At 52.2% G+C, this 21,370-nt stretch overlaps 1 protein-coding gene across 6 annotated transcripts in view; it reads right to left on the reverse strand.

Annotated features, from left to right (window-relative positions):
• NAV1 (neuron navigator 1) overlaps positions 1–21,370 on the reverse strand; it is a gene marked incomplete at both ends in the record, with an annotated part of 207,225 nt that overhangs the window by 37,535 nt on the left and 148,320 nt on the right. The window lies entirely within an intron of this gene.

Below are 21,370 nucleotides of genomic sequence, written 5' to 3' on the forward strand. Positions count from 1 at the left end.
TCTCCTCTGTGGGACGAGAAGAAGGACCGTGGCGGGGGAGGGTAGGCAGCTCAACCGGATGCTCCCTGTGTGTGTGTGCAGGCCCAGGGCAGTGCACAGGGTGGGGCGCACTCTCCCCCTGGGAACAGCGCCAGCAGTCGTGTAGCTCTTGGCCGCCCCTCCCACACGTCTCCCCGCAGAACTCAAGTGGCCAAGGGAGTCAGAGGGCCAAGGGTGTGGGCTAGCAGATGGCAAGGGCGGGCCGGCTCGTGGTGCACAGGAAAATTCCTTAGTTCTCCCCAGCCCAGCACGGTCCTGGGAAGGCAGACCGGAACGCTGAACCGGCATTCCTCTGGTCCAGAACATGCGTGCCTGGAGAAGCAGCAAACACATCTCTCTGGTTATTTACCACTTTATGGCTTCTTAAATGCTTTAAGGTTTCAGAGCTCTGAAACCTTATTTTCTCCTCTGAGGAACGTCCGCCATACAATAGGCTGGTTATATAAGAGTCGGGCTGTTTTTTTTTTCTTTTAGAATCATTTTTTACTCCCAGGTAAAGTTTACAGAATTGGGAGCCTCCTGTTACAGCCCCGGCAGACGCCGAGGCCTTCCTGCTCTCCATCTTGGCATCACTGCCGTCCGAACGGAAACACGCCCCAGGACAGCAGGAGGCTCTCTGACCACACGGCGGACCCGATTTCCAGAAACTGAATTCCCAGCTGCTCGTAAAAAGAAGCCGGAGTCAGACCTGGGAGGCTTTCAGTGCGCATCGCTGAACCAACGAGGGCGACTCTATCCCATGAAACCTACAAACATCGGGTGGGCCAAGAGTCACCAACGCACGACCCTTGACACGTCCCCCTGGCAGCAGTGAGTGGTGGTGAGTCAGCATAAATCAGGCCCAGGGTGGAGGCCACACGACAGCCAGGGCGTGCGAGCGCGATGCCCCGGCTCCAGGGCCCCGGGGCCGGCGTGGCTACGGCTCAAGACAAAAGGAACATCTTACTAACGCAAGTGCCTTAGGTGATGCCCCCTGGACGGCTCTGCAGCCCCACAACTCCAACTGCTCTACTTCAGGGGACCGGAAAGGAGGACACGGAGTTTGGTCCAGGACCAGCCCGTCGGAACTAAATACGTAAAGAGACTCCAAGTTACTCTGTGCTCTTGGGGTGGCTGCCCGGAGGGCTGGAAGTGGATATCCTGATCCTTGCTCTAGTTTTGAAAACATGCACAGCTTCCCTGAGAGGACAGCACTTAGCGTTAGGATACAGCTTTCCCTGCTCACCACCTAGGATGGAAGGTAACGGGCTAAACCACACGACACTGCCAAGTTTGTAGGTAGAAGATGGTTGACCGGGGGCACTGCCATCTGGTTCAACATCACATGTGTTTCCTATTGAATCTGGCCTGGGCTTCAGCACTTGTTTGCTACAGAAGTGCGGTGGTGGGTTCTGAACTCTTAACAACAGGAAGATGCTGAGTTCTGGGATCAAACGACAGAGGTGACAACCTGTCCTGGCTGAGGCCTAGTTCGGTGCCTCTGAAGACAAGGGAACACGTCTTGGACTCCCCTCGATCCGAAGTTCCAAAGAGGTCCCACTCTTCACTGTCTTTGATCCGTTCTCCTCCAGGCATTTTCCTGGAGGCGAGCCACTCGGGTGGCAGCCAGCCCAGGGCCCCCCCAGAGCTCACTCGCAGCCACGGCGATGGCTCCTAACAGGGCATCTGGTTGGTGACATGCTCCCTCTCTGGCCCCTTGAGCAAGTGACCCTCCTGCCCCTTTGGTTACCAGGTGGTCACCTCCTAGGTCTGTGCAATATGGCGGCCACTGGCCACGCGCAGATACACACGGAGCACCTGAAACGTAGCCGGTCCGATGACGTGAGACGTGCGGTACAATCTCAGAGACTTCGTACCAGATTCCAAAGACTTAGTGTGACAAAGGAATGCAGTATATCTTATTAATAATTTTATATTACATACTTAAATGATGTCTTAGATGTATCGGATTAAATAAATCATGTTATTGTAATTAATTCCACCTGTTTCACTTTTTTAAAATGTGTCTACTAGGAAATTTAAAATTATGGATGTGACTTGCACCATGTTTCTACTGGAAAGCGCTGTCCTGGAGGAAACTTTTGGTCAATGGAAAGTCAGCCCCGAAGAGCTGGGGTTCATTAGCTGCTACAGTGGTTACAGTTGGTGCATGACCTGAAAAAGCTGTGGTTTGCAGTTAAACGTCAACGGTGCTTCTCTCAATGGCACCAGATGTGGCAGAATTGCTGGGCACATAGACTGAATTATTGGCCACAGTCCTGAGCGTTCAAGAGGTTAAAGAGGATATAAGTGATTTAAAACGGAAGAAAAAGAAGAGAAGATCATGGAGGAGTCAGAGTGAAACTGAGCAACTGTGTGATGTTCAGTTTTGAAAATGAATCAAGGCCACGTAGAGAGACCGATGTTCTGCTCAGGCACCGGCAAAGCTCTCACCCGCCCACGTGGCCTCAGCTCTGCGGGGCGAGCGCAGCACAGCGCCTGCTTCATTACATGTCTGTGGTTTGGCCGAGGCCACGGCAAGCCAGCCTGGTCTGGCCAACAAGGATGAACTGCACACAGAGAGATTTAGAAGAAGGGGGCGGGGGGCAGAGAAGAAGCCAATGTAAACGTCTTGAGCTAACGGCCTGCCGAGTCTTAAGGGTAACGATCACCAAGCACAAGGAACTCTCAGCACCAGGTAACCAGGGTCTGACAGGAAACTGGAGGACGTGCACGATCAGGGAGACTTATCTGGCCCCCTTGATATTCTGACAGTTCAGCTCATTCCTCTACCCCAGTCCCTGTGAACACTGACGGTTTCAGCAACCTGTGAATGACGCTTCCTGAACTCCAGTTTGAATCACAGATCTGAGGAATTCTGTTCAACTCTCGAACGCTGAGGCTACCTTTGTGCACGATGATGGCTGGGGACCCTAAAATTCAGATTTAATCTCTACAGACAGGTTACCCGGCACTACCGGCACAGACGAAAAGTGAGAGAAAACAGGCACCGCCGTTTGCGAGCCCATCACTCTAGGAGATCTGGTGCAGTGCCTCCGTGATGAATTCTTACTCGGACCCAGCAGGGAAGATTACGAAGAGAAGCACCACAAATTCAGAAAATATTTCCTGGAGATCAGACGCAGCTCAGGTGAAGGCCGAGAAGACTAGACCCTTGATCATCCTACCACATCATGAAACCACCCATTTCCACTGTTGCCCTTGTCTGTTAAGTCACTCCGTGAGGGCCAGAGTTCCCCATGCCATCTAGACAGGGTCTGGTGTAAACACACACAGGCCGCTATGCCACCGAGAGTGTGGAACGGCTCCTCCTGTGCTTTACTGGGAGGGGACTTCTATCCACTGGGTCCCAGTTGTAGCTCCTCTCACCCCTTCCTTGCCAAGTCAACCACCGTCAACACGGACAGTGCAGCGCACTCTCCTCTCCTAGAAGGTCGACGTGTTTTCCGTGGGGGCAGTGGGATCACGGACCCGTCCTCAGCAGAACCCCGTTCAGTCAAGCTAAAGCCTGTGTCTGAATCTGAAGAGATGCCATCTCAGCAGCGGCAAAAGAATGACTGAGAATCAGCCTGCTAGCTTGGAGTACTTAATTGTTCTGGAGAACTGGGTGCCCCTGTAGGTGATCTACAAAATTCTAGGCGTATGTGCAATGTTCTGTTGTCTGCTCATACCTTTGGATTCTCAAATGTCTATGACCCGGAAAAAAATTTTTTAAAAATTATCATCTTGGCTTCTAACACCAAGCTTCAAGCATTGCCTTCTTGGTTCTGGAATTTAACATCTGCCCTAAGGTTAGTTAAGACAGTTTCTCACACTTAGACCATCGTTACAGACTGAAATGTGTCCCCCCAAATCCTTATGTCGAAGCCATAACCCCCAGTGATTATATTTGGAGAAAGGACCTTTAGGGAGGTAAGTAAGGTTAAATGAGGTCATAGGGGTGGGGCCCTAATCCAATAGGACTGGTGTCCTGAGAAGTGGAGGAGACACCCGAGCTCTTTCTCTCCACGGGAGGACACGGAGAGAAGCCAGAAGACAGGTCTCACCAGGAACCAACTCTGACGGCCCCTGGATCTTGGAATTTTAGCCTCCAGGACTGTGAGAGAATTCATTTCTATTGTTTAAGCCACCCAGCCTTCGGTATTTGGGTATAAATTAGCTTATTTTTTATTTATACATTAAAACACGGGACCCTGACCACCTCCATGATTCAGGCAGTTTTCCATTCAGGGATTTACTAACACGAGGTTTTTGATCGTGATACCGTAGGTCATTACAGCTGAAATAAAATACCCGAATCCATCAGCCGGGCTCAGTAGAAGCTACGGATTGAGAAAAGCAAGGAGGCGAGCAGAGTGGAAGGAATGATCATTGCTGCTTCGACTTGGCAGGGGTACGATCCCGGAGAAATGTCATCGCTTTACGATGAAACCAGGCTCTACATGTGCTCCCCTAATGACACGCTACGCAACTATTCAGTCCTGCAAACAGCCTGGCTAGCACTTTGTGGGACAAAATGGATGCAACTGGATTAGAGGAATCAATATATTTTATTGGGATCTTAATGTGGGAAAGGGTAATTGCAGGGTGGTGGGCGAGACAGAGAAGTGAGAAGACGGGGAGTAATGAGAGACCGTTTCCGAGGTGTGGGTTTAAGCTTTGCCGTGTCAGCTGGCAGGGCTCAGCGCAGGAAAGCAGAGCAGAAAGTCGAGCTGTTTAACGGGAGTCTCCCTAATGAGGACCAACTGCGGGTGAGAATGCTGACTCGGCTGGCCGAGGCTTGTTTGAGTTCTCTCCTGTTTCAGAGATCTCCCTTTGCGCCTGCCCCAAGCCTTCCCCCTCCTCTCCTACTTTCATAGGGGCAGGAATGAAAAAAAAGGGCACCTTTCTCTTTTTCAGACGTTTCCAAGTGAGGAAATGTAAACCCTTCAGAGTCAAAAATAACTGGGAATCTGAAGAAGAGGGAAAATCCTACCGGACGCCATTCAACTCACCTCGGGAGGATGAGGGGCAGCCCTTGGGGGCAGACTCTGGAATGCTAACCATGCCATGCACTGTCCCCACTGCGCTTAACTCCCAGAGTTGAAGTAATTCCGTTACTTTTCTTGGCCTCAATTTCCCCAGGTGTAGACAGGTCATTCCACACCTACGAAGTGAAATGTTTGGGAAGTCGAACATCTGGGAAGATAATTTTGATTCTTAACTTGGGCAAAGCAAATCCTGACAAGAACTAAAAAGTCACGAAATTAAGGTGTCAACTGGTGAAAAGTCATCCTGATTTGAGCTTCCATCAGAAAGAGGCTCTAAGAACAGTCAATAGGGTGCTGTTTGGAACCAACGTTCCCTTCTCTTCCTAAACCAACACAGACGTCCCATTCCCGTAGATTTCTGGAAAGGGGCGAAAATGCTGTTTGGTTTAACATTTCGGAAGATACTTCCTGCTTCCTCCCCACTTCCCACCTACTCTTCCTCCGGGAAGAGTCCCCAATTCCCAAATCCCCGGCTGATGCAAAGGACACAGTGTTTGCACCTTTGCATTTTCTTTAAGCCAATCAGGAATTAAAAGACGACTGACGATACTCTGAAAAGTAGGACAGGTTCAGGTTAAGCGCCTAGAGCAGAGCTTGGCAAATTTTCCCTGTAAAGAACCAGACGGTCGTTACTATGTTAGCCTTTGATGGCCACACGTTCTGCTGCAACCACTTCCCTCTGCCCTTGTAGCAGGAAGGCAGCCACAGACAACACGTAAATGAATGGATGTGGCTTTATTTAAATGGACGATGAAATTTGAGTTTCATATAATTTTCATGTGTCACAAAGTATTCTTCTTCTTTTAATTCTTCCCCCACTCACTAAAAAATGTGAAAACCATTCTTTGCTTTGTGGGCCAGACGAAAACAGGCGGTGGACCAGGTACGGCCCACAAGGCCAAAGTTTGCTGACCGCTGGGCTAGGCCAAACTCAAGTGAAAAGGAAAACAATTGTTCCTCGGCTGACAAGTCTCGGAGCAGAAAGCAACTCTGGACTAAGAGAGGCCTCTGCTTTTCTTCCCTTTTCGTGCCTTTCCGATCTAAGCTGCTCGGTTTACAAGTCAAAACACGATTTTTCTCCCAGCAATATTACTGGCTCCTCTTGACTCAGGAAAATAAAAGGTTGGGGGCTGGGGAGGGAGGGGAAAAGAGAAGGAAAAAAGGAAGCGCTGGGATTGCTTGCCCCTCACTGCCAATCCCCCACTGGACTCGGGCGATGCCTTAAAGTAGGATGGGAAGCAAACGTATTAGCAGCTTTCAGAATGATTTATGCGCAGTTGACAGAAGCGAAAGCCTTTTTCAGTGAGAAGCACAGAGCCTGCCCCAGGGTCAGGATGGAAGGAGTCAGGCAGAGTGCACACGCCCTGGCGTTTCTGTCACGGTCACGGCAACAAAGAGGTCCTGATGTCCATCTTCAGATCGCAAACCACCCTGGGAGCGCGCAGCGGGCGTCCGAAGAGGTGAAAAGGGCTGGGAAGCAGGCCCCAGTCCACACTCCGGGCTGAGGATCCGCGCACTCGCAACAGTTTCTGGCAGCTCCGGAGGGTCTGGGCCAGACTGCTGGTGTGAGATGCTGAGCTGGCAGTAAACACCCCCAGCCTGTAAGCTACTCTCTTGGCGGGACGAGGCTTCCGCCACAAACCCCACCGCTGCCAGGCCTTCCCTTTGAACACACCACTCCCCTCTGCTGAATTCTTCAGTCTTCTCACCCCAAGAGTCCCTGGCATTCCATTATCACCTTTTTTCTCTTTTACTCTGTTAAAACTAAAAGTCCACTTTCCAGCTTCTTCCTAGTGTTTCTACAGAAACCGAGGCAATCGTCTTTTTTCTATTCGCTGAGACTCCTCGTCCAGTCAAAACTCCTGACTCAAAACAGAGGGCAACGCGCCACCCAAGTTTCCTGTCTGAAATTATCCTAATGCTGTCCACGTGTAATCTACCAAAGAAAAACGAAACAAGGACCGTTCAAAGGGAAAGCCAGCAAAACAGAGACAAACACACATTCCAAATCCTAAGACCTAAAGAGAAACGTCCCCGCGTCAGCCTGCCTGCCGGCACCCTGGCCCCCTCACCCCACCCCCATCCCGGCAACACGCGGTCAGAGACCCAAGTGCCCTTTCCGTCCACCAAGAGGATCAGCTCAGGATAAACGCGAAGTTCGTGACAGCACGACACCTGTAAGTGCCCACACAGGGAACGTCATCCGAACCCTTCATTTGTTTTCCTTTCCACGAATAACACTGACAAAGCAACCCACGGCAGAACGCAAGCACCTCCTGCAGGAGCTCACACCCTCTTGATGTCCCTGGGGAGAAGTTTAGCCAACAACCTTGGACGAGGACGGTTACTCTAACGCGAGTCAGAGGCAGGGTCGCACAGAAACCATCGTACCTTCACTGAATATAAAGAAAGAGAAACATCCCGGGCTGGGCGGAGAGTCATAAATAAGATACAAGATGAAGCTGGTTTCCAGGTTCCAGAAAATTCTGATACGGCCTACGTAGGTCCCTTTGCAGTTTTGACTTCAGTGATTCGGCTGGATTTCTTCATTCCCATAACAGCTGCAATGCCTCTTTATGTCGTATCCTCATTTAAATTCCAATCTGAAAATGTCGATCATATAGAATGGCAGTGGCCATAGGTGTAGGAGTCCAGGGTGATAACAGTTTTCTCTTCTCTCTGCAAAGAATCAGAAGCTGAGGCCTCAAACGAGCGTCAGTGTATTGCCAGGGAGGCTTCTCAATTTCCTACCGGGGAAGCTTATCTAATGCCGCCGTTGGCACCCTGATATCATTCTTTCAAAAGAGATGATCATGAGAAGGTAGGAGGATTTAAGGGTACACTTCATAACTGAACATTCGTTAAGCTGTGTGGTTCTAAGAGTAGAGATTTCTGTTGTAGCAAAGCCATCCGAGTGTAAGCCGGCTGAGGCTGCTCTGTGCAAAGTTGCTGTTCACGTAACCAGCAGGCAGCTGGGGTCTGACCCAGCAGGAGCCATGATTTGCACCCACCTGGTCAGACATGACCAACAGGACGCTACGCTGCTGGACACACACGTGGCAACATACTGCACTTGACGAAAACAAGGTCTGCAGCTCTACCGAAGACTCAAGGCTTTCCGGAAAACATCCTTAAATGATGCTAATGAAAGCCATTCCACCGCCAACATCGGAAACGCTGGAGCGGAGGCGATGGTCCCCTTCAGTCCGTGGAGTCAGAGGAATTAGCAAGCTCGCTCGTTTGGTTGTGTGTCTGTAAGCCTGCTCAAATCACAGCAGTCTCTCCACTCTTCTACCGCCTAATGCAGTGTGCACATCCACACAGCGATTCTGAAATGCTCACTACTAAAAGGCATCTTTAATATGCTGCCTTTCAAACTGATCTATAGCACTGCTTTTGTCAGAAGGGCACGCCTTTCGCATTATCTTCTAGTGGAGATGCCAGATTGGTGCTCATCCAAGCATATATTCTTATTTTTCTTTGTGAACGTCACCAGATTACGAAAACAATAGCTACCATGTGTCCAGGATTTAAATATGTGTTTACGCACTGTGCTGGGCACTTACGTAGAGGTACAACCTCGTTTAACCTTCATATCAGCCTGGAGTTAGATATTACTTCCACTTCACGCGTAAGAGAGGAAAAACTTAAGACAAGTAGAGTTGCGTGCCTGCCCGTGGATGGTCCCACAGCTTCCGTTTAATGTCAAGATCTGTCCGACTGTTAAGACCTGCCTTTAACCACCGTATAGACTATAAATACCCCCAACTCTAGTTGGGGGTGGTCACAGCCTAGCAGAACTAAATCGGGCATCTGCTCGGATCTCTAGGGAGCCGCCTGGCGTCACTCTGCAGCGTGTTATTTAGCAGCATTCCAAATGGTGCTCCACTGGAGGGCGAGATCACTTACACGCCTCCAGGGGCCCTTTGCACAAAGAGCTGGTCTCCGGGTCAGTCATAATCTGTGTCTGCTCCACCGCACCTCAAGTTACTGAGGTTGGGGATCGAGAATCGTGAAGAAGAAATGGGGTTAGTCCTAGACCTCAAAAGGCCTGAAAACCCAAACACGGCGTTCCTGAGAGGGCTCTGCTTCTCGGTAACTGGATGAGGGCTTGAGCGCAAGAGGCAGGGCGGCCAACCCGACAGGCCCTCCCACGTGCTTCCACCGGCTCCCGCCCTTTGCAAAGGCCAGCGGACAATGTGCCCCTACGGGCCCGCCGCAGAGGGGTGGGAGGGTGCCGGGCAGCTGGAGACGACTCAGGTGCCTTGGCCTGGGTGGGTGGGGGGGGGGGGGGCTCTGTGGACCCCTGTCCACCACCTTCCCCTCGTGGGGATTCATCGGGACCCATGCAGCTCGAGTGTGAAGTCCAACCTCCTGGACGGCGCTTTACAAAGGGCTCTTCGGGACGATGGGTAAAACTCAAACGCCCCTGACAGCGAGGGCCAGGATGCTGGGCGAGGCCCGGTGGACACTGCGGCGACACCTGCCTCCGCCGGGGCCTTCATGGCCCTGGGGCAGGGGTGACGGGCCCCTAACCGAGGGTCAGCAAGGCTTTCCCATGGCCACATGTCCCCGGGACACGACCAGGCCGGCCTGAGGGCCCACTAGCGCCCTGCCCACCGCGGACGCCGCACCCACCCCGTCCTGCCCTGTCCATCAGCAGCGCGGGGGCTGCCAATTGGTCCACTCGCGGAAGGTCTGTGCCCGCCCTTCCTGCACTCTTCCTTCCGGCTGCCTCGCTCCTGTCTGTCTTCTTTCCTGCTCCCTTCCGGCTGTGTCCCTTGGGTGCTCACCTGGGTTCCTGCAGCTGGGAGGGTTGTTGGTTTCACAACAACAATCCCCTACATTAACCCACCAGAGGCCAACACTTATGCAGCCCCTCATGTTTCTGAAAAGCCGTCCTATGTGGAGCCTGCCCAGAACAGCTTAAAAACGAAAGCCAGGGTCAGAATTTGCAGGGACGTTGAGTGCTGAGCTCTTTGAGGTCTCCTGAGAGCTCCTGAGGTGGGAGCCCTGCCATGGCTGCGGGAGACCTTTTCCTGCCAAGAGCACACAGCATCTGAGCTGACGCCGCGGTGTGCGGGGGCTCGTGGAGGAAGCTTCTCTCCAAACCCAGCCGGTGGTCAAGTGTAAGGCCAAGTCGTCCTGTCAGACACCACGTGCTGGAATTTAATTAAACAGGGGCCTTCTCCAGCCACCCAGTTATGGGCTGAAATGTAACATGGTGCGATTGCTTCTTTCTCCATTTATGAAACACGCCGTGTAGTTCCTCATTAACGCTGTCCTGGAGGGTGGACTGCGGTACTTACACCACGGTGACTCCCAGTGAGACAGTTTTACAAGTGTTTACATGATCATCTTCTGCCTCGAAACAGCCGCCTCGTAGATCCGTGAGGGCCCTTCATTTGGGAGGACAGTCACGGGCAGACAACCAAAGAGAGCTTTCTTTGCTTGGGGGGATATGGGTTTCCAATCTGTTCTCAGACCCCAGACCTGAGATGCTAGGTAAGGTAACTTTTCATTCGAGCCTCCCTTCCCCTCAAAACAACCCGTACATTCTTTCCTGATATAAAGATTTCCAATAACAGCATAAAATGAGCAGTTAATAATAGGTCCCAACATGTGAATTACAGCGGTTTCCAAAAATAAAGCTTCATGGAGGAAAAATCTGCAAGCTACTGCTGTGAGGTAGACGCAGCGAAAGAACAGTTTCCTCACGCCACGGAAATCTGGATGTCCGCACACAACTGGCAGACACGGGTCCTGAACACAGCCCTGGGAAATGACTTTTGGTGTAAACCGAACCCTGACTTTTCCCTACCTCGCCGCTCTGTCTCCCTCTCCTCAACCAACCTTGCAATTAAACACCCAAGGCCCGTTCCTCAGTCTTTCCTTACATTTCCAGAGAGCAAGACGGGGAAAAAAAAAAAAGGCAATGCTATCATCTGTCACCTTCTCTGCGCTCTGTCTAAGGCGGTGCCTGGGACCCCGTGTTGTTCACGAAGTCTTCTTTCTTGCCAACCCGCCTATCAACGCTGACGTCCTTGAAAACCAGAGAATAGGAACAGTTGTTCAGGATTTCAAAAGAAGGGCTCCCGAGAGGCCCTCTGGATTCGTGCGTTCTGAATAGCTCCCCCCACTAAGATGCTCCACTCTTATCAATTCTACCAAGGGACACTGGGCAGGTTTATCCAAAGAAATCCCAGCACTAAGAAACCCCACTGACGAAAAACTTTACTTGCCTCTTTAATCTAGGTCTTAAGGAAGGCTGAGCTGTCACTCCCACATGGGGGGGCTCAGTGATCTGGCCTCGGTGAGCCCTGTAAATTGTTATAGACCTCTTGCTTTCGTCTTTATCGCCAAATTAACCGCCTTCTTATCGGGGGCCATTTAGTTCACGGACTGCTTACTCTGGGTGAAATATCTTTGTTGAGGGCTCTGAAGATTTTCACTTCAGAGAGCAGGACGGCTGAATACCACATTGTGCGTGGGGGTCAAAGGTCAGCATCCGAGGAAAACCCAGCTAGTGCATGTAAAAGACCTGCGTTTTTATGGGTGAGTTTTCTGTGCATGTGAAAGTAAGCCCATCTCTCACCTACTACAAAGCCTTGAACAAAAAGAATGAAAAGAAAAGGAATCTTAATTCTCAACCGATAAGGAGATGAAGTAAAGATCTCAGACCAGACAAACAAACTACACACAGGTGTTCGGGCACGGTAAAGAGACACTCATTCCCTGCCCCAGGCATGACATTCTGCCCGCTTAAGGATGAAGGATGAATGGAGGAAAAAATAACAAGGAACGGAAAAGATTTAAACTTCTCAAACCCTCACCTGCAAATGCCAGAGATAGCAAACAGTTTTGAGAGGCAGATGTCCTATGCAGGCTTTACAGATCAGGTACTGAAGTATCTGTACTGCTCTGCAAACAGCCGTACCCAGCCACTTTGGGAACTGGTGATCGCTTTCAACACCCCTTGAGAGTGGACTGCCATCATTCTGTAGCAAATCCTGAACCCATCACTCTCCACCCAGACATTCCCTTCTCTCCGAACCATCTCACGTGTGCCTCTCCACCGCGGTGGCCCTGGTTTTCCTTCCAAGAAGGGGAAACTAAGGCTGGGAGCCTCGCCCTGGGTCCCGGAACAAATCAGCGGCAAAGTCAATATTAGATTTCCGGTGCTTCCTCTCTTCACTTCGGCATCGAAAACGTACTCCAAGACTGGCTGCATACAGATCGTACACTTAGCCTTTTCCCCGGCCCCTCCGCTAATGCTTCCCTCATGGTGTCTCCTGCCACATCACCTCCCCAAGGTCGAGAGGGAGAACAGTTTTTGTTACCTACAGATACCTATCTTAGGAAAAAATAACAATCTTGAGAACACAGGAAAATGACCAGCTAGGAAATTACTTGGGGTATTAACATGCTTTTCTTGGGCAACTGTAAGTTGGAATCTCTGTTCTGAGGCTTTCTGATCAGTCTGGGGCTTCTGGCATAATCCTTAAAGAAGTCCAAAGAAGGAAGACTGAAATTAAAAGAGGAGAAAGTTAATCAAAATCCAACTGGTTTTACTTCTGGGGAAGGAGCCTTCAGGCAACAGATGGGAATGAAAACATCCTGTTATTTCTTCCATTCTTATCCGACGCAGGACAGATCCAGAGCCACTGCAACTCCGCTGCTGTCCCGAGGGGGCTGTGCCCAAAGTCCCGCCTGCCTTTCAGAGACCTGGAAGAACAAAGCCCTAATGGGGTCCCCCTTGGAGGTGACAACCGTTAGGTCTGAGTAAGTATAAAGTGCATCAGTCACCACCGGAAGGAGCTGAAAATGAACGGACAGACGAGGTGACCTGGGCACCAAAGATACGCGCCCCGAGCCTCACATGGGGGCGAGCTCAGCTCTGTCTCACATGGATCTGAAGGAAGAGAGAAAAGAACGAAGCTGGTAGTCTGCAAGCCCCCTTTTAAGGAGAGGAAAGCTTTCTGCTAACATCTTTAGCAGAAGCCCCCATGTATAAGGCAGGGAACCAGAGGGCTGCTCTGGCGGCCCCCCTGCCAACGCGCGGGTCCCCCGGGCCCCTGACGGGGTGGGTGTTCTTCTGCAATGCAGGACGTCCAGGGAAGGCCCCTCCCCACCTTCCTGAGGGCTCGCTCCGGTAAAATCCTCGCAGACTCAGCCTTGTTACAGAAAACTGCCCAGAAGGGCGCCAGCGAAGCTCAGTGCTGGTCAAGGGCCCAGAACTGGCAGGGCTTTCCCGACACACGTGTGTTTTCCACCCCTGCTGTTCACGGCCGGACCCACACGCAGGAGCCCGCCCCGCATCTCAGTCTTTGAAGCGGGGCGAGATTCTCACGCACAGAGCAATCTTCTCCCCATAACCTTTCAAATCCTACACCCAGTTCCACCACCGTTTTCCTAACAATTTGCCTTTTCAAGCCCCCTAAAGTCTTCAGTGATGTAGTTTTTTTTTATTTTTAATATTTATTTATTTATTTGGCTGCGTCGGGTCTTAGTTTCGGCACGCGGGCTTCTCTCTAGTTGTGGCGCGCAGGCTCAGTAGTCGCGGCACGTGGGATCCGAGCTCCCGGACGAAGGATCGAACCCACACCCTCTGCACTGGCAGGTGGATTCTTAACCCCTGGGCCACCAGGGAAGTTCCAGTGATGTAGTTTTTATAGAAACAACTTTCTTTTTACACTCACACCTCAACAATTTATGTAATAATTAGATGACACGATTTCAACGGGCACAAACAGGTTTGGGAACAAACAACTCTCGCAGGCCTTGCACATGCCAGGCGGGGCGGGAGGGCGCGGGGGCGCAGGAGCGAGTCAGGGGCAGGGCCCTGCCACGTCTGGTGCCGGAACCACTGCGGGAAGGTTCTGACCTTCCCTGCTTCCCAAATATTCCTCCTCGTTTCACCTCTGGATTTCTTTGCTAAACGTGAAGACCAGAGGTGGGGAGGACGGAAATCAAAATTCAGGTTATTTCTGCATCTCTGGGCTCACAGCACACGACAGCATTATTTTACTGGTAGAATCGTGGTGGTGGGTTAGAGAGTCCTGCTTCGACTTTGTAAGAGACGTGGAATGGCCGGGAGCTCGCCAGAGCAGACCGTCACCGAACCCGGGGGCCCTTGCAGGAGCGGCAAGGCTTCTCCCAGGGGGCTTTGGACTCTCTGGGGATCAAAGCTGCTCCCACCATGAACTGCTCTGTGCAAATTCCCAGACGTGGTTTCTCGATAGCAGGAAGACTCCTGAGCAAGCGCTGCTTTCCCTCCCCCCCGCCCCCCCGCAAGGGTTTCTGGGAGCGAGGAGGGCCTGGTCCTCCGCCCGCTGGTTCTGAGGCCGGGGAGGGCAGATCGGCGGAGGCTCTGAGGGTCCCTGCTGAGGGAACCAAAGTCTAGGGGCCTAGATTCGTCTCCCTTTCTATACACCCCGCATCCTCTGGGACCACAGCTTTGCCTGGGCTTTCCATACAGCCTCTAGGACAAAAGCACTTGAAAGATAATGCGCATACAAGGGGCATCTACGGAGGATGAAAGCAATTTCTATAACGCACAGGAGAAGACGGGTCCTATTAGATATATCCCCTCATTCACAGTTCATTTATAAGAGCTGGCCCCGTTAACAGTGGGCCGAGGAAAATGGAGGAAAACGAATCAATTAACATACAGCTCATTGTACTTTGAAGGTCATTCTAAAATGTACTATAGCACTGAGAATAGTGGCCTTTATGGGTTTTCCTCGTTCAGAGGAGCCACCTTTGCAGGAAAAGGTGATTCAGAAGTCTTCCCCAAGGGCAGCTCAATACAAGCCCGAAAGGCAAAGTTGTTAAGCACGAAGCCCATGTATGAGGGGCCCACGCCCGAGGGGCTGCTGTGGGAGCTGAGTTCTGGGAAAGCAACGCCCCAAAGAGAAGCTCTCAGAAGCAGCAGGTATGGAAATCTGGGCTGGGAACCCAGGGCCCGGAAATTACAAGGATATTTACCTAGAATTTATGAGCGAGAAGCTTAAGTGGGAGAACCAGTACAAATTATGGGAATGGAACACACACTTAACAGAGTAAATAGGAAGAAATGGCACAGCTATCCAAAATGTGGAAAGACACCTCCACGTTAACAAGGGTTTCCGTCGGGAGCTCTTCCCAGACAGAGGCCTCCGTTCCCAGATCTGATGAACCAGCCATGCTTTTCAGCCTCCCTTCAGAGAGAATTAAGGAACCGGTTCCAGGATGTACGCCTCAGTCCCTGCGTACAGGGGCTCAAACTCCAGAAACCCGGGACACCCAAGAATAAATCCCAAGGATTTGTTTTCCTTTGGGGCCTCTGAGCCATAATTCTACCCACTGGCAGAAATACTCCTCCTGTTTTAAGGCTGTTAAAAACCTAGTCTTAAAATCACACAGTTGGCAGGTCACCAGGATCAAAACCTGGTCGTCTGGTATAGCCTTATAGAAGAATTTCAAGTAAGCCGTGGGAGAATGCTCCAAGCTGAAAAACAACATTTTCATGCGCGCACGCATGTGTGTGCGCATGTGCGCACACACACACACGAGTACACACACCCCTGCAGGAGCATGCGTGCACCGGACACCTGCCCACACAGCCACAAGAACGGGCCTGGCCGGACATCAGAGATGGCGGGGGATGCGCCCTCATTCCAGTCTCTTCCCATGTCACCCACTGATCCCGCTGCCCCGTGAAGTCTTTCCAAGGTGCCTCTTGGGCCCAGGGCCCCCCTCCCTCTTCCTTCATAACTGAAATCCTTCCCCCAAATGTCCTTGCAGTCTGCATTTGGACTTTCCGTAACTTCGCCACACTCACTGCCCTCCTAACTGCCGCTCCCTGACCTGGGCGTAGATCTCTTCTGTTTCTGACTTGCTTGCTTCCTACTTCCAGCTACTGTTATTCCTAGTGTCAGAAGCCAACATCCCACTCTGTTACAAGTTAATCGTACCACCACGTGGATTGGAATACGTTGTCTGTTGTTCCCCCTGCAGCGATCACAACAATTCTTGGCACACAGTAGGCAATTAATCAGTACGTGCTGGTGGAGAATTGATTTGCTTTAATTTCACGTAGCCGTTCGACCCTAAAGAGCTAGCGTGACAGGGCACAGGATAAATATGGTATATCCGCTAATCCCAAACTCCCAGTCCATCCCTCCCCTACCCAGCCCTTGGAACTATATTCAATATCCTGTGATAAACCATAATGGAAAAGAATATGAAAAAGAATGTATATATGTATAACTGAATCACTTTGCTGTACAGCAGAAACTAACACAACATTGTAAATCAACTCTACTTCGATAAAATAAAATTTTAAAACACATGGTGTATCCACATCTGACCTGTTATATAAGCCGTCTGGATGGGACCCTGGTGGCTCTGTGTTATCATCATCAAAAGACCATTATTATCATTATTATCATTATTTTTTTGGCGGTGCGCAGGCCTCTCACTGCTGTGGGCTCTCCCGCTGCGGAGCACAGGCTCCGGACGCGCAGGCTCAGCGGCCATGGCTCACGGGCCCAGCCGCTCCGCGGCATGTGGGATCCTCCCGGACCGGGGCACGAACCCGCGTGCCCTGCATCGGCAGGCGGACTCTCAACCACTGCGCCACCAGGGAAGCCCCAAAAGACCATTATTAATTCCATATATGCATCACTTGAATAAGAGTCCCTGCCCCCAGGAATCTGTGATTGGGCAAAACCACCATGTAATGAGCGACTATGGGGGAAAAGCATAAATAGGTAAGTTGGAAAGCAGCTTCCCTGGAGGTTGGAGAAGCTGCTTTATCAGCAGCTCTTGTTTCCAGAAAGCGACCGTACCTGAGGGAGCCCCAGTGTTCTCCAGCTTACAGAAAGCACCAAGCCCCTTAGCCCGACATCCAGCCCAGGGTGGGATGGGCAGAGGAGCTAGCCAGGCTGTGTATGAATTTCTGCTTCACTACTTACCGCCTGTGACTTGGGACAGGCACTGCCCTCCCCGAAACACACCCGCAGCCCCCAAATGGTCATGTCACCACCAGCCTTTCAAGATCATCGTACGGAATAAACAAGGTAAAAATACAACACCCAGTAGGGAAGGCAGGTACACGGCTTCCCTCCGATCTCCTCTTTTGAAAAACCTTCCTGCTACTCAAATGGCCCCGGTAGCAACACATTGAGGAAAACTAGCTTAGGAGGCAACTCACATCTGCTCCACCCTCTGTCGGCACACCGAGCATCTCCCGACTGTGCTAACAGGACCAGCGGCCGGGCTGCCATGCGTGTGCACACGTGCACGGCGGGGGTGGGGTGGTAGGGGGGTGAAGGGGTCATGATGTTCTTTCCTTCTCACCATGTTCCCCCCAACAATGTATCAGTCTTCAATAGTGGCTTCACATGGCCAGGTATGTCCAGGAATTTACTATTTCTAGGAAATTCCTGAGGCATCCCAAGACAGTTAGGCCGAGGATGAATTCTCACAAGCTATGTATTCTCCATGGGGGTAGCATTATTTCACTCTGCTTTAAGGGCAAGGGCGAGGGCAGTCTGTTACCCTGGCCATGAACTTAATGTGAGATGACACTGGATCCAGGTCCAGAGAAAACAAGCCAGTTGTGCTATCGGATCAAAGGTTTTCAGGCAGGATTCCTGGTGGGGCTGAGCAGGTGAGAATGTATACAGTTGTCTGTCTCAGAGGATTCCATCTCAGACCAGGAGTCTGTGTGATGGGAGGTACCCCGGTGATGGTGGGTCTGGGCAGAGAAGCTGGAAGATGACACAGAACCGCTCTATCGAGGAACGCTCCTCCCTCGCTTCTCGAAGGAGCTCATGTTCCTCTGGAACACTCTTACTTTACCTTCAAGGCTCAAGGAAAATGCCACCTTCTCCACGAAGCCCTCCTGCCTTGCCTGCTTCCAGCTACCGCACGTATGAGCGGGTACCACAGTGACGCGCCTCCCCGGCTCCTCCACAGACTGCTTCCTCCTGCATGATCGCTTCTCACGTGTCTCACGATTCCAAATACCGTATGTATGTGTCTGCTGCTTTTGTTAGTCTGTTTTCACTCTAAGACTCCAAGCTCCCTGATGGCAGGGGCTGTGCACCACTGTGTCCCCTGTTCCCAGCCCTGTGCCTGCATGTGGGGGGCACTCACGACACTTTGTTGAAGAAATGAACAGATGTGAGCTCCTCAGGGATCTGCTGTTCCTCCAGCACCCAGCACGGTGGCGGGCCCAAAGTTATCACACAGTAAAAGGCTGAATAAATAATGGCTGGGTTTTTTTAATGATTAAGTTTTTTTCAAGTTTGCTATCAAGAATAGGATGTATATGGGCTTCCCTGGTGGCGCAGTGGTTGAGAGTCCGCCTGCCGATGCAGGGGACACGGGTTTGTGCCCCGGTCCGGGAAGATCCCACGCGCCGCAGAGTGGCTGGGCCCGTGAGCCATGGCCGCTGAGCCTGCACGTCCGGAGCCTGTGCTCCGCAACGGGAGAGTCCACAGCAGTGAGAGGCCCACGTAACGCAAAAAAAAAAAAAAAAAAAAAAGAATAGGATGTATAAATATGCTATCCTAGTTAGCACAGAACTCGGACTGAATAGAAATCTGAAGATGAACAATTAAGAATTTACGTAAAAATCCAAGATATATTCTAAGCCGAGACCCGTTTAGTCTATTACACTGATGGGCACCTTCGTTAGGGTCCCAGCAAGGTGGCAGGGAAGGATGCTGAGGGAAAGAGCGGCCTGGAGAATCGAAGAGGGAGCCCTGCTGCCTGGGAGGGACCTTGGCTGTGCGATATCATCCGGGAAGGCTCAGGTGTTGAAAGCACTCTGCTTGTCACATCATCTCACTGTCACTCCCACGTCCTACGAGGTGGACGGGTCAGGAGCTCGAGAAGGAAACTGAGACAAGAAGCCAAGCAACTAAGGTCACAAAGTGAATCAGCAGTGGAGCCAGAGTCTGGATCGGGCTGGTGGACTCCGAGTCCAGGGCTCTTCCCACAACACCCACCAGCGGTCAGGCCAGCTCTCACTCGACCTCTGTGAGGCTGCTACTACCTGCAGCTTCTGCGGTTTCAGCGTGGAGCATCCCCTGGACCCAGATTAGTGTCAGCGAGAACAGGTTCCTTGGGGCAGGGTTTAAAGGTTGACTATAGAGTCAGGCAGACCCCACCACTGGGATCTCAGGTAGGTTCACTGAACCACCCTCTGGCTCAGTTTCTTCATCTGTGAAATGGGATGACAGTAAAATGCACCTCCCGTGCTTGCTGTGGGATTAAACAAGCAAGCGTTTTCAAAGCCCTCGGCACAGGCGTCGTCCGGAGCGTCTTGTTATAGTGGTTAGAAGTGACTGGCTCAGATGTGGGCGCAGGCTGCTGCCACACCCAGCCCTCCTCTGCCCTCTCTCCTCCTGCCTCCCAATCAGAGGGCAGGGCTCTGCAGGGAGAGGTCCAGCCAGCAAATGCAGCCTGCCCTTGGCATGCAAGCCTAGCCCCGTAAAACCCTCTAACCAGAAGCAGTCACTGGCTCTGCTGTCCTGAGGTCTTCTGTCCCCTCACAGGGGCTGGTTCTGTGCCAGGTCCACACCCTCTGCCCCAGGGTCTCTGTGAGCAGGTCCCATTCCCAAGGGTCCCCAGGCTCTAGCTCAGGGCCCTTCCCAGGAGGGAGTCCAGGAGGGCTGAATGGGACAGATGCCTGCACTCCAGGTTTCCTGCTTGGGAGACACCGAGGACGGGGTTTGCTGGGGCAGGAGAAGACGGGTCTCCAGGAGAGACCCTAACACTTGAGATGTGCGAGAATGGCACCAATGGAAACCGCCTCCCCCGTAGATGCAATAACCCCAGGCATCTGGGGAGGAAAGGCCAGGACTGATCACAGCTCAGCTCATCAAAAGCTGGTCCTGGAGATACTGGAGGGCCAATTAAGCCATTCACCCTGAGACCTCACTCACATCCTCCCCAGCTGTCTCCTGCAGAGTGTGTGTGTGTGTGTGTGTGGCGGGGGGGGAACCTGAGCCTGCAGGGAAGCATCTCTTTGATCCCTGTTGGCCCCGATCAAACATCATTTACAAGTTAGGTTCTGAGCTGTCCCCAGAGCGAAGGCTTGGGCTAAGCCCTCCCTCGGTGGATGAGAGCCAGGGCAGTTAAAGTTTACATTTGAACTCTGTCAATTCTCGGCCTGACCTCCAGTTTATGACATCCCCTCTCTCCTTGCCTACTAACTACAATCCCCCTGAAAGTTTTGGGCTTGCGTGAAAAGGAAACCACAGGCCCAGCCCGGCCCAGCCCAGCCGGCAGCTGGCAGGCTGGGTAGGTGTAACTCGACCTGCTCTGTCCTCAGGCTAAGGCACACCTGGCACACCTGCCCAGAAGTCGGATTCTGGTAAGAAGATAGGTGAGTGAGTACCCAACAGCTGTGGATTCAGGACCGGATGCTGAGCTCACTGTACAGAGCCTGGGTCTCCTGGGGTGGGGTGGGGTGGAGCAGAGGAAGGGAGCAGGGAGGATTCCATGTCAAGGCATGATGGGGTCACCTAGCAAAGGCTGGTGGAGGAAGAAAGGCGTGGTGCGTTCAGGTAAGGGTGCTGGGACCAACTAAGAGATTTTCACCTCTTCTGCCATGGGGCTGGGGGGTGCTGGGGGGAGAACTTAACAGTAGAACCAGTGCAACTATAACGGTCCTCAGACACACCCCGTGTGGACCTGGAGTGGGTTCTGAGCTGGGGTGGCAGTGGTGGCAGTGGGGTTAGGGGAGGTCAGGAGGGCACCCTCCCCTCTGCCTTTGCCAGGGCCAGGGACTCAGGACTCGCCCGGGATCCCAGCACAAACAGGAATTCCCACAGGTCCCTGAATAGACCTCTGTTCTCTAGAATATTCTCTGTTCATGAATTGGTTCCTCTTACAACACCCCCAGGCCCACTAGTCAGCTTAGCAAAGTGACTCCAAGGGTCCCAAGTTGGAGGGCGGCAGGACAGGCTTCCGAGGGGCTCTGGGTGCTGGGGTTGCCCCCCCTTCACCAGGCCTTGCCCACTGCTCTGCTCTGACCCTGAGCCTGCGTGGGCAGAACTGCATTGGGTTCCCTCCTAGGAACCTCGGGGGAGGAGCACAGGCTGCAAGTCAGGGGTCTAGGGGCTGGGGGTGTGGAGTGGTCACAGCAAGGGGCATCGGCCTCCCGTTCAACTCCCCAGTCCCCAACTTCCTTCAGCCCCACAGGTCCGAAGGGAGGCTGAGGGGAGGGAAGGTGCACACCGGGGTGGGAAGCTCCCAGGAACACCAGACAGCAGCAGTCCTCTTCCTCGGCTGGCTGGAATTCC

The sequence above is a fragment of the Leucopleurus acutus genome, assembly GCF_964270905.1.
Source record: "Leucopleurus acutus genome assembly, chromosome: 2".
NCBI classification, from domain to species: domain Eukaryota; kingdom Metazoa; phylum Chordata; class Mammalia; order Artiodactyla; family Delphinidae; genus Leucopleurus; species Leucopleurus acutus.